This window comes from Pseudorca crassidens, chromosome 2, assembly GCF_039906515.1.
Source record: "Pseudorca crassidens isolate mPseCra1 chromosome 2, mPseCra1.hap1, whole genome shotgun sequence".
NCBI classification, from domain to species: Eukaryota; Metazoa; Chordata; class Mammalia; order Artiodactyla; family Delphinidae; genus Pseudorca; species Pseudorca crassidens.
In genome coordinates this window covers 101,646,495-101,659,318 of record NC_090297.1, presented here as the reverse complement: position 1 = coordinate 101,659,318, position 12,824 = coordinate 101,646,495, and the positions used below count along the sequence as shown (strand labels likewise).

At 43.9% G+C, this 12,824-nt stretch overlaps 1 long non-coding RNA gene across 1 annotated transcript in view; it reads left to right on the top strand.

Moving 5' to 3' along the window:
* LOC137219197 (uncharacterized) overlaps window positions 1–12,824 on the top strand; it is a 241,562-nt gene that overhangs the window by 159,367 nt on the left and 69,371 nt on the right. The gene's annotated exons all lie outside the window — the stretch shown is intronic.

Below are 12,824 nucleotides of genomic sequence, written 5' to 3'. Positions count from 1 at the left end.
TAAAAAGTCTATTTAAAAAAATAGATCTTAAGCTGGGACAAAGTGAGAGAGTGGCATGGACATATATACACTACCAAACATAAAATAGATAGCTAGTGGAAGCAGCCGCATAGCACAGGGAGATCAGCTCGGTGCTTTGTGACCACCTAGAGGGGTGGGATAGGGAGGGTGGGAGGGAGGGAGACGCAGGAGGGAAGAGATATGGGAACATATGTATAACTGATTCACTTTGTTATAAAGCAGAAACTGACACACCATTGTAAAGCAATTATACTCTAATAAAGATGTTAAAAAAAGAAAAAAATAAATAAAAGCCATCACTTAAAAAAAAAAAAGATCACTATGGCATCTCTCTAGGTGGGATCCCCAAACATGGGGGAATATTTGTGTCAAAAGACAAAAGCATTTCTAGGCGGTAAACAATCCTTTGTAGGTCTATTAAATACTTCCTTGGAGTTTGTTATAAACATAAATTTGTCAGTTTTCTTTTTTTTAATACTGGAAAAAACTGGAGCATAAAATGGTCCAAACCTGAGTGAGAAACTGAGTGAAACTTTTACTCTTTATTAGCAATTGTTAGCTCATGAACACAGGATTGCAAAGAACCTGTTGAAAATAAAACATTTCCTCAACTCTCTAGATCACATCAACATATGCTGATATTTAATATCTTGTTAGGAAAAAAAGGACTCTGTTATATACCATAATTATTTCCTGCTGTACAGGAAAAAAATACAGATTTGGACTTTAGAAAATTTTGGGATATCTTTCAACATTTTTATTTTCAAAATCGGTTTAAATTGACTAGGCTGAGGACAGAGGGAGATGACTATAAATTGGCCAAACAACTGCAGGAAAAAAAGGCCAGTGATAAAAGGCAGTCAGTCCCAAGGGGGGTTGTCTAGCAGGGCGCTGCAGGGGTCAGCACTGGGTTTAGTCCTGTTTAATATTTTTATTACCAACCTGAAGGGGGAGGGGAGACTGCATAAAAATGAAATCTGCAGATGGCTACTCATTACTGAGGATTTGCGACCCCAGGAAGAGCAGGGATGAAATTCAGAGGTTCATTTGGAAAGGTGGTTAGAAAAGGACAAAGAAGGCTGGAAAGCAGTGAAATGGTGAATCCGAGGCAGGAACTCCAACGCAGTAGGTGAAAGGCATCTCGGGCTGCAGGAATTCTGAAAGTGTCCTGGCAACGGTCGTTAACACAAGCAACCCCTGCTTGTCAGGGAACATATCCATCATTTTAGGAGTTTGGACGGGCAAGGCAAAGGTCTGTGAGATTGTCTTTAGAGTGCTGGATTTAATCATAAGGAGACAAAGGGAATTTCAGTTAGGATCTCTGCCTTCTTAATTGCAGGTGCTCTCGCTGAGGGGTGTTTTAAGGCATATGGATGATCGAGAAGATCAGTATGCAGTCAAGTCTGTGCCATTCTTTGATGTGCAGAGACAGCCCCTTGTCCTCAGAGCCCGTCACTCTGTGCAGCTTGGCTCCTTAGGGGCACAGTTAGCATAGCACAAAGTCTTTCTCGGGAAGAGCCCTACCCACCAGTCTGGCTCCCCTTTCCAATGGCCCACTCATAGTTTGAACAGCTGCCCCTGAAACTTCTGCAAGTATTTATTCGGCCTTCCTTATTCGCTCAACAGAGAAGTCATCATTCACTGATACACCTTCCCTATTGCTTCGAACCCTCTGTGGCTCCCCACTGCCTGGAGAAAATTGGCATTCATTGGCCTAGGATTCTTACTATCTCCCAAATAGAGTATAGGTTACCACACAACCCCCGGAATCAGACCGACTGGGTTCAAATTACATGATTCAGAAAGCCTATTGTTTTCGGCATTTTCAGCTACCAAACGGGGATGGTAATAATATCTGCCTTGTAGTGTCGTTCTGAGGGTTAGGTGAGGTAAACGTATATCAAGTGCGTACATCGTGCCGGGTGCGTCATATGTGCTCAGTGATGCCAGGCCCCAATTTCCATTTGACAATTATTCTCAATCCAGCCTTAATCCCATTTTATAAAAGGATCTTTTAAAAGTTATCTTCCTTGGATAAAAGATGTGGTACATATATACAATGGAATATTATTCAGCCATTAAAAAGAACAAAATAATGCCATTTGCAGCCACATGGCTGGACGTAGAGATTGTCATACTGAGTGAAGTAAGCCAGACAGAGAAAGTCAAACACCATATGATATCACTTATATGTGGAATCTAAAATACAACACAAATGAACATATCTACAAAACAAAAACAGACTCGCACATACAGGGAACACACTTGTGGTTGCCAAGGGGGAGGGAAGTGGGGGAGGGGAGGAGTGGGAGTTTGGGATTGACAGATGCAAACTATTATATATAAGATGGATAAACAACAAGGTCCTACTGTGTAGCACAGGGAACTATATTGAGTATCCTGTGATCAACCATAATGGAAAAGAATATGAAAAAGAATATATATATGTATAACTGAGTCACTTCGCTAATTAATTAATTAATATGTATAACTGAGTCACTTCGCTAATTTAATTAACAGAAATTAAACACAACGTTGTAAATCAACTATACTTTAATAAAATTATAAAAAAATTAAAAGTTATCTTTTTTGGTTTATCTAAATCAACTATACTTTAATAAAATTATAAAAAAATTAAAAGTTATCTTCCTTGGTTTATCTATGACATGTACTTTATCTATCAGAAATTGATACATCCAGGAGAAATATCTGATCTATCATATAAAAGTGATATTTTCTTATAGAAGCTTGATGATCTGCTCCGTGTTCCAAGGGGTGCTGACGTTGGTGACTGCCTTCCTCACAGTGGACTAGCTTGTCATATAACATCCTTCACCTCTGATCCCAGCCCTATTTTCCAGCCTTATTTTCGCCCTTCTCCTTCCCCAGGCCCCTCCTAGTGTGTCTTCCAGGCACATCCGATTGCTGCCCTTTCTCCACTCACCACGGTCGGGTTACCTACCCATGCTGTTTCCCCACCTCACACACCTCGAGTTTTCATGCCTCTGTGTTACTCACAATGTTCCCTCTGTCCTTCCATCACTTCCTTACTTGGAAAAAAAATCTCAGTTACTCTTTAAGGCCCAGTCAAGATGGCACATCTTCCAGGAAGCCTTCCCAGATCTACTCTGTTCTGTCGTTCTCTGAGAAAAGGAATCTCTTCTCCTGGGCTCCCACGACTACAACTCCCCACACTGCATATCTGTCTGCATCTCCACCGTGAAAGATTCTGGGGTCAGAACCGTGTCTTACTCAACCTACACCTTCACTTCCTCGCACAGAAGTCCTCAATCATCGTTTGTGAGTGTGGTCAAGCTTGTTAAATTCACGAATGGGAGGCTGTTCTCACAAAAGTACGTAAGACACACACACACACACACACACACACACACACACACACACACACACACACACACTGCCCCCCCCCCCCACCGGAAGTCCAAGGATTGCCCAGCAAAGGGGCAGATCTGAGGTCTGCAGAGAGAGGATAGCCTGGTCTAAGCCACTAGAACCTCCTGCTGGAGAGAGAAAGCCAGCACAGGTAGCTTTGAAATTAACTGTGGAACCGGGGAGCCCTTTGTCCCCTGGAACGGGGTTTGGGTTAGCCCCAGAGAGGTGTTGGAAGTGAGACTCCAAGATGCAATTTCACGTTTGGAGCTGCCTCCATCCTCCAGCGCGGCTGTGGCATGTCTGTCCTGGGACAGGCACGCAGACTGTGTAATCAGGCTCAGCTGGTAATCAAGGAGCTGCCAAACAGACGCAAGACGAAGTTACCTCCCTGTCCCAGACAAAGTGGCCTTCTTGATGAGGGTTAAAACCAGCGACGGTGGAAAAACAAAGGAAGGGAAGCGGCAGCTGCTACCAAACACCTGGCCAGTGGACGGCTCCCAATCCATCCCTACTTGCCTGCAGACCCTCTAAAGCCGGGGCTGCTTAACGAGGATCAGGCGTTCCAGACCAAAGGTATTTGGTGCCAAAGTCATCATTACACGAGGAAAACAATATATGACCACGGTGACAACAAAAGGGCAGAACCAATTTCCTGTCAACAGCTCTAACACTTGCCAATGTTGGCCAAGTAAACTCACTGGGACAATGTGCCTCAGTTTCCCTCTTTATTAACTGAGAGGCAGGTGCCCTCACTTCCACGCAGATGATGAGACCTTTTTGTGAGCAAAGATTCCATTTCTGTTCCTGCATGTGTGACCTTGAGGGACCGGAAGGGACCTTGTAATTACGGTCAGAACCATACGAGTTCGTGAGCTGTGGATTAAAAAGTGCGAGAGAGGGCTTCCCTGGTGGCACAGTGGTTGAGAGTCCGCCTGCCGATTCAGGGGACACGGGTTCGTGCCCCGGTCCGGGAAGATCCCACATGCCACGGAGCGGCTGGGCCCGTGAGCCATGGCTGCTGAGCCTGCGCGTCCGGAGCCTGTGCTCCGCAACGGGAGAGGCCACAACAGTGAGAGGCCTGCGTACCGTAAAAAAAAAAAAAAAAAAAAAGTGCGAGAGAAAGGAAATAAAGCCCAGGAAATTAAATGATTACCTAGGAAAGGGGCACTTCTGAGGGTTGGGAGAGACAAGAGCCTGCTCTATTCAATTGATATTTACTAAGGCTCTGCGTGCCAGGTACATGCTGGGCACGGAGCATGCAGTGGTGAAAAGAAAACAACCAGAAGCCTACCCTTGGCTTCATGAAGCTTACAGTCTGGGGGACAAACAGACATTAAACAAATCAAATGTGAAACTGCACCTCTAAGTGCTCTGAAGAAGCAAAGAGCTATGGGAGTGGCTAGTGGGGGACTTGACTCATTGGTGAAGGCCACTGAGAAAGTGGCAACTGAGTTGAGAGCTGAAGGACAAGTGGCATTAACTCCCTGAGGGAGGGAAGGGTGAGCATTCCTGCTGGAGCAGCACGGGCCAAAAAAGCTTCTTCAATCGCAGGTGTTCACTGCATCAGTTATTGTCTGGTTCACACATTTTATGCTATAGGTCTGCAGTATACAGCCAAGGCTGTCTGCAAGGCAAGGCTGCTTTCCACTGAGAAGTGAGGTGATGAGGCAGGGGTTCTTCCTGAGTAAGATGGTAAACTTCCCCCTCTGCAGGGGGTGGAAGGCAGGTCCTGTGTTTCACTCAGTTGTCTGTCTAACAGGAACAAGGTCAAGATGTCCTGCTACAGCTCTTGGGCAGCAGACAGTACGATGGGCAGGACTTGCTCTAAGGGAGGGATTTCGACAGGGCCTGTGACATTGGATCGTCTGTATCAGTCAGCTTTTGTCACGATGCTGCTGAAAAACAAGTCAGTCCGGCACTCAGTGAGTCACCACACCCGAATTTATGCTTGTGCTCATGGTCTGTAGTTTTTCTGCAGTTCGGCTGATCTAGAATGGGCTGCCTGAGAGGCTCTGCTGTGGGTCAGCTAGGCAAGGCTCCTGGCTTCAGGAGGGGTTCAGGTCTATTCCATGTGTCATTCTAGGGTCCAGGCTGAAGAGGCAATGCTACCCAAGGCATGTTCTTCTTGTGGCTGATCGCTGGATGCAAAAATCATCCATGCCAGCCCATTTAAGGCCTCTGCTCATGCTGCACCTGTTAACACTTCAGTGGTCAAAGAAAGCCACACAGCCAAGGTCAATATCAATGGGACAGGATGTATATTCCATCCACAGTGCGAGGGTGTAGGGAATGAATATTTTCTGAACCATAATCCAAATGATTACCCCATCCTTAAGGCCAGTGTTTGGTTATCTTAGCATTAGAAAACTTGTGCTCTGGAAACTCGCTATTTGTATTGTCTGCTATTATTTCCTTTTTGTTCTCCCTTAGTATTTAGTTAAGTTCTTTTTGAAAATGTCAGATTGTCTCAGCTGTGCTGTGAAGAACCAAGGGAAACAATTTTGTCCACCCTCGAGCCTGAGTTTAAATGGAAACTGATGTCCCCTGTGGTGAAAATCCCAAGCGGGAGGTGAAACTCAGGGGAACTGTTTCTGACAATTCTTGTTCACAGCCCCTCCCCCCAGCCTTCTTCTCTGCTTACCCCTTGGAGGGTTCTATGGTTTGATTTTATAAGAAGACAGATCCGTGCAGTGTGCATGATGTGTCGGACTCCAGCATGCTGGATACAGTGTGTTTATATCCTGGACCAAGATGCTTCCAGTTGACTTGCCATCAGCAAGGCAAGCCTCCATAAGTATCACTAGTCATTCTGACCAGCAAGGCAGGGCTCTGTGCACCAGGTTTCAGGCATGTCTTCATGCCCAGCCAGGAAAGTGAAGTTTATCAGTGCTCCTTGGGACCTATTTCTGTGGCCAGAAGAGTAGAGTATGCTCTGTGGTGGGCAGAATCCATTAGAACCACGTGGCTGGGTCCAATGGAAGACTGTTATGAGAAGAAGGGGGAAAGAGGAAGGGACAAGAAAAAGAGCAGACGTCCACTGCACTTGACATTCACAGCTTTGCTCAGTCTGGGTCCCATGTATGTTCACAGCATTATTGCTCATGAAGGCTGCACACAACCTTCACTCCAGCCAGGAGGCCCCTTGGAATAACCTAGCGAAGAGTAGGGAGTCTGAAATATATACCTAGGGATCATCTAGCTCATGAGTTGTGTCACCTCAGGAAAGCCACTTAATTTCTCCGAGTTTAAGGATTCTCATCTGTAAAATTGGAGTAAGTGATAACATTAAATGAATGTGTAGGAATGTGTTGGGGCAGCAAACAGGTGGAGGAGATTATTTGTGGCCAGGGGGCCCCTCCGTCAAGCTGTACAACCTCACCAGTTTGGAAGCTGGTTTTAGTTATGAGTCAGAGGGAGGATTAGCCGTCCTTCTGCCCTTGGAAGGAGTGACAAAGGAATGTTTCTGGACGTCACAAACCCAGACCACCCATTGCCAGATAGAGCAGCTATTCCTGGAACATTGCTGACATGATGGTCTAGAGGGGATCATCCCTGCTGTAAAGCCCCCATGTCTCAGGGTGTCACTGATCTGCCCCTGCCCTAGTTTGGTCGTGTGTCCATGCCTCGTTAGGCCTGAGAACTCTGCCACAGGACACAATCCCACAGGACCTTGAGTACCTCCACTCCATCAGGCTGTTCATGTGCTGAGGATGGACGATCAGGGTGTTGCAGGCAGTGGGTAGCTACCATCACAGGACTCAGCAAACAGGACAGGCAGAAAGAGTAATCAGAGGACCATATTAAAGGACAACCCTGGGAAGAGCAAAAGGATCACGTAGGCTGTGATGACTCATCTTGGAACAGCTAAGAATAGAGTGTCCTTCCCAATCGAAACCTATCCTGTGGCCCAGGAGGCAAAGAGACAGAGCTGTGAAGAGCAACAAGCTCTACAGCCGGGGCTAGAGATGCAGGCAAAGCCACTGCCCTTGCACAAACAAGGAATGAGTGTGTCACATCCTCTTCAGGTCCTGTGCGCAGGGTTAAGATCACTGCTACACAAGTCACAAAGATCAAAACACGAGGGAGGGTCCGCAGAGGAGACTGTCAACCAGCCCATCGTGGTCTCCATGTCAGGTTCCACCCCAACACTAGTGGCATTTGGGGATCAGACAATTCCTTGCTGTGAGGAGATGTCTTGTGCATTGAAAGTTTAGTGCACCACTGGCTTCTAGCCACTAGGTACCAGGAACACCCCAAAGCCCTCCGCCAGAGTAGCAACAACTGAAAATGTTTCCTGGCATTGCCAAATGTCTCCCGGGTCTTCAAATCATCTTTGGCTGAGAATCACTGATTGGGCCGTCTGGACTTAAGCTTCAGAAGAACTGCTAGCGCTTGCAATAATATTTCCTGAGACAAGAGCTTGGTGTGAAATACAGGGACCTCTTATGTGGGTTTACTTATAGCTGTGAAGCCAACAGCCATTATTTGTGTAAAAATTTGCCCCAAGCACTTCACAGAGGCTTACAGTGTAGTGGTTAATTATACATACTCTACAGCAAGAATCCCAGCTGCTCCGATCCCAGCTTCACCACTTATTGTTGGGTGGCATTGGGCAAGGGACTTTCATCGCTTTGTGCCTCAGTTTCTTTATCTGTAAACTGTGGATAACCAGAGGAACAACCTCACAGGGTATCTGAGACTATGTATTTGCAGTTACGTGTAAAGTGCTCCCACAGTACTTGGCATGTGGTGAGCCCTAGAGGTGACCTATGCTAGCACTTCTCAGCTGGGGGCTATGACACTCTTCAAAGTGCTCGTGATATGATGGCATTAAGACTGCTTTTTCAATTTTGTTCTTTTACGTACCTAAAATACTAAATTAAAATCTTGCCACCTAAAATAAAACTGCTTGGGAACCTCCAATTACATATCAGTGTACATGCCCCTTAGCGGGGTCAGACAAGCCAGCTCCTGACTCAGGCACTCAGAGTATCCCTCAGCTGCCACCGTGGTCTTGGCGATTGTAGAGCTTTCAGTCATCTTTATTCTTAGTCATCGCCTTCAAATTTGTGCCTATAATGCACTATTGTACAAAGGCAAGAAATACAAGGGACGTTGGTGCTGAAACACACATTAAGAGGAAGCATACAAGTATTCATTAATTCTGTGAATGCATCTGGAGGTGATCTATATATATAACTCCCCATTAATTTATCTGACCCAAATCCTAATTTACATATCCAAAATTTCTAAAGTTGGAATCCAAAAAATACTATCATAATTATAACGAATTGGGGTTTTTATTTATTAGGAATAGACGACTCATACCTATGCTGTATTATTTGTTCCAGAGTACTTATAAATAGCCCGCCGCCTACCCAGGTGGACACTGTGATGGCTTCCCCTCATCCCTCTGACGCTGAGTGTTGTTTGGGTATCCCACCCCTTCCTGGCAGCCCAGGGCTTTGAGGGAAGCTGACCCCACCCGTGTCCCAGTGATTCACTGTAAGCGAACCCCCGGGCTCTAGTTTTCAGAGGTGGGCCTGTGACCTACTCTTAGCTCAGGAGACTAAAGAAGATGGTTGCTGGTGGTTTCTGGGAAAAATACCCACACTGTCTTCCTGGAAGTGGAAGAGAAAGCATGAAGCCCAAGAGTGGTTTGCAGTCAGCTAACAACAACCAGGCACAGCCAATTATATGATGAGGATTTAAGACAAGAGAAGGCAGAGCAGAGAGATGAAACCAGAAAAGATTCTGATGACACCGTCAAGCAGATGAATCAAACCAACCCTACAGCCTTCCCTGCCTCCAGTGATGCAAGCTAAGCCAGCTCGCCTGGGCTTTTTGTTACTTGCATCCTAGCATAATCTCACTGCTATACCTTTAGCTTTTATAATCCTTTAGAAATAAACTAAAAAAATTATAAACATGAATTTGTTGAGATAAGTGCAATCTACAAGAATGACCCACGTCTTTATAATAAAAGCAGTTGTTGTCTAGTTTTGCTTGTATAATCCATAGCTAAATTTTAATTTTCAAAGATTTCTGCTTCTAGCCAATACTCTCCCATCTGAAACAAGCAAAAAAAACCCTAGAAAAACATTTGAAATAACAGTTTTTAAGACACTGCACATTAGGCAGCAAAAGAGCATGATCCCTGAGAGAGAGGAAACAAAGGATTTAAGCCCTACAGTTGCCCCAGCATACTGCCTGGAGAGAGCCTCTAGGTAGTAGAACAGAAAGTGCTAACCAAGACAGAGTCCCTGTGTTGAGCAGAAGGAGCTGAGGGTCTAGGGAGACCAAAAAGCTAAAGTTCACAGGCCATAGAACCAGAGTAGAGAGCTGCACAAGGGTATTCTCTGCTCATATAGAGCCACTAAGAGGGCCTGTTTCCACCAGCCGGACTGAAAAACCTCATAATTCATGGGACACTGGGTAGACTGCTCAGAAGAGTCTTGTCTCAGCCATGGAGAATAATTAGTCTTAGGCTAATTGCTGCTCTGGTCCTGCCAAAAAAAACCCACAAAACTTAAAATTAAGACCAGAATGGATTAAACTGTTTCCAAAAAATTAACTTCATCGCAGAACAAAGTTGAAGAAGACTTATACGAAATTTAAAAATAAAGCACTTTATTTATAAATGAAGATTTATAAAAATTTTAAAAATAATTCACAAAGTCTGGCAGCCAATCAAATATTATCAAGCATTCAAAGAAGCAAGAAAATACAACCCATAATGACGAGAATAATAATAATTGAAACTGACCCAGAATCGACACAGATGTTAGAATTAGCAGACAAGGATCTTAAGATAGTTATTATAATTTTATTCCATATCTTCAAAAATTTAACTCAAGGAAGATATAGAAAGACCTAATCAGACTTTTAGAGATGAAAACTATAATGTCTGAGATGAAAAATACACTGGCTGGGATTAACAGAAGATTGTATGTTGAAGAAGAAAAAACTAGTGAACCTGAAAACTTAGCCATAGAAACTATCAAAAAAGAATTTTAGAAAATGAAAAGAGCATCAGTGAGCTGTGAGGCAACCCCAAGTGACTCATTATATGTGTATTTGGAGTTCTTAAGAGGGAGAGGAGACAGATAAAACATTTGAAAAAATAATGGTCAAACATTTAACAAATTTAATGAAAACTATAAACCCGTAGTTCCAAGGAGCACAACAAACCCCAAGCACAAGAAACATGAAGAAAACCAAGCCACTAAACCAAGGCTAAAAATCAGATTGCTAAAGATCTATGAATGAAAAGAACATCTTTTTTATTCAACCACAGGGAAAAAGAACATTTATATACAATGGAACAAAGATAAGGATGACAGCAATTGCTTGTAAGGAACAATGCAAGCAAGATGACAGTAGAACAACGAGTTTAAGAGAAAAAAGAAACAACTGTTAGCCTGGAACTTTTATCCAGTGAAAATATTTTTCAAAAACAAAAGCAAAATGAAAACATTTTAAGACAAACAAAAGCTACGAGAATCGTCAACAGACCTTCACCACAAGCAATGTTAAAGCAAGTCCTCTGGGTGGAAGGAAAATACCGGATGGCAATCTGGAGCTTCACAAGGCACTACAGACCAATATCTTTCATGAACAAAGGTACAAATTTTAAACAAAATTTTAGTAAATTTAATCCAAAATTTATGAAAAGGATAACATATCATGACCAAATGGGCTTTATCTTAGAAATCCAAAGTTGAATTACCTTTCAAAAGTCAATCAGGGGCTTCCCTGGTGGCGCAGTGGTTGAGAGTCCGCCTGCCGATGCAGGGGACACGGGTTCGTGCCCTGGTCCGAGAAGATCCCACATGCCGCGGAGCGGCTAGGCCCGTGAGCCATGGCCGCTGAGCCTGCGCATCCGGAGCCTGTGCGTCCGGAGCCTGTGCTCTGCAACGGGAGAGGACACAACAGTGAGAGGCCCGCGTACCACAAAAAAAAAAAAAGTCAAGTCAATCAGCCAATCAATCTGGTAATTCACCAAATCAACAAAGTAAAAAGAGAAACCATATGGTCATCTCAATAGATGTAGAAAAAGTATTTTCAACACCCATTCTCAAAAGTAAATTCAATACCCATTTCTGATCAAAATTCTCAGCCAACTAGGAAAGGAAGTGAACTTTCCTCAACCTCATAAAGGGCATCCATAAAAAAACCTACAGCTACTATCATACCTAGTAGTGAAAGCCTGGATCCTCTCCTAAAATCAGAGACAAGGCAAGGATGTCCACCCTTCCCATGACCATCAACAATGTGCAGAAGGTCCTAGTCAGTGCAGTAAGGCAAGCGAAAGAAACGAAAGGTGTCCTAATTTCAAATGAAGAAAGAAAATCTTCGATCTTTGTTTGCAGATGACATAACTACCTATGCAGAAAATCCAGTGGAATCTCCAAAAATCTTCTAGAATAAGTGCATTTAGCAAGTTTACAGGATACAAGATCAACATATAACAATCAGTTGTACCTCTATACACTATCAACAAACAAATGGAAATCAAAAATTAAAAAACCTATCATTTTAATACCATCAAAAATATGAAATGGGGCTTCCCTGGTGGTGCAGTGGTTAAGAATCCGCCTGCCAATGCAGGGGACATGGGTTCGAGCCCTGGTCTGGGAAGATCCCACATGCCGCGGAACAACTAAGCCCGTGAGCCACAACTACTGAGCCTGCGCGTCTGGAGCCTGTGCTCTGCAACAAGAGAGGCCGCGATAGTGAGAGGCCCGCGCACCGTGATGAGGAGTGGCCCCCGCTGGCTGCAACTGGAGAAAGTCCTCGCACAGAAACGGAGACCCAACACAGCAAAAATCAATCAACCCATCAATCAATTAATTAATTAATTTTTAAAAATGAAATGCTATCAGATAAATCTGACAAAAGATATTATGAGACCTGAATACTGAAAACTACAAAAAACTGCCAGAAGAAATCAAAAAAGACATAAATCTGTGGAGAGGTATACGCCTTTTGATGTTTGAGAAAGCTCAGTGTTGTGAAGATGTCAATTCTCCCCAAATTGGTTTACATATTAAACACAACCAGAATCTCAATGGACTTTTTTTTTTTTAACTTGATGACCTGATTCTGAAGTTCACATGGAAATGTGAGGAACTGGACATCTTGGGGAGTGGATTGAGGGGGCAGTATTCTGCCCGTCACAATCTCCATTTGGACACTTTGACGTAACCTCTCTAACCAGGTGATTTTGGGTTTTGGTTTTGGTTTTGGTTTTCTGTTCTTTTACTGCTTTCCCTGAGAAGTCTATATTTCCTTGTAGTTCCAGGACAAATAAACCGTAAGCTTTCCTTGTATCTGCTGTCATGTACATTTTTTTCTGAACTAAATTTCTCATTTTCTTTCTTCTCTTTTTTCCAATTGTTCCTCTTTTCTCT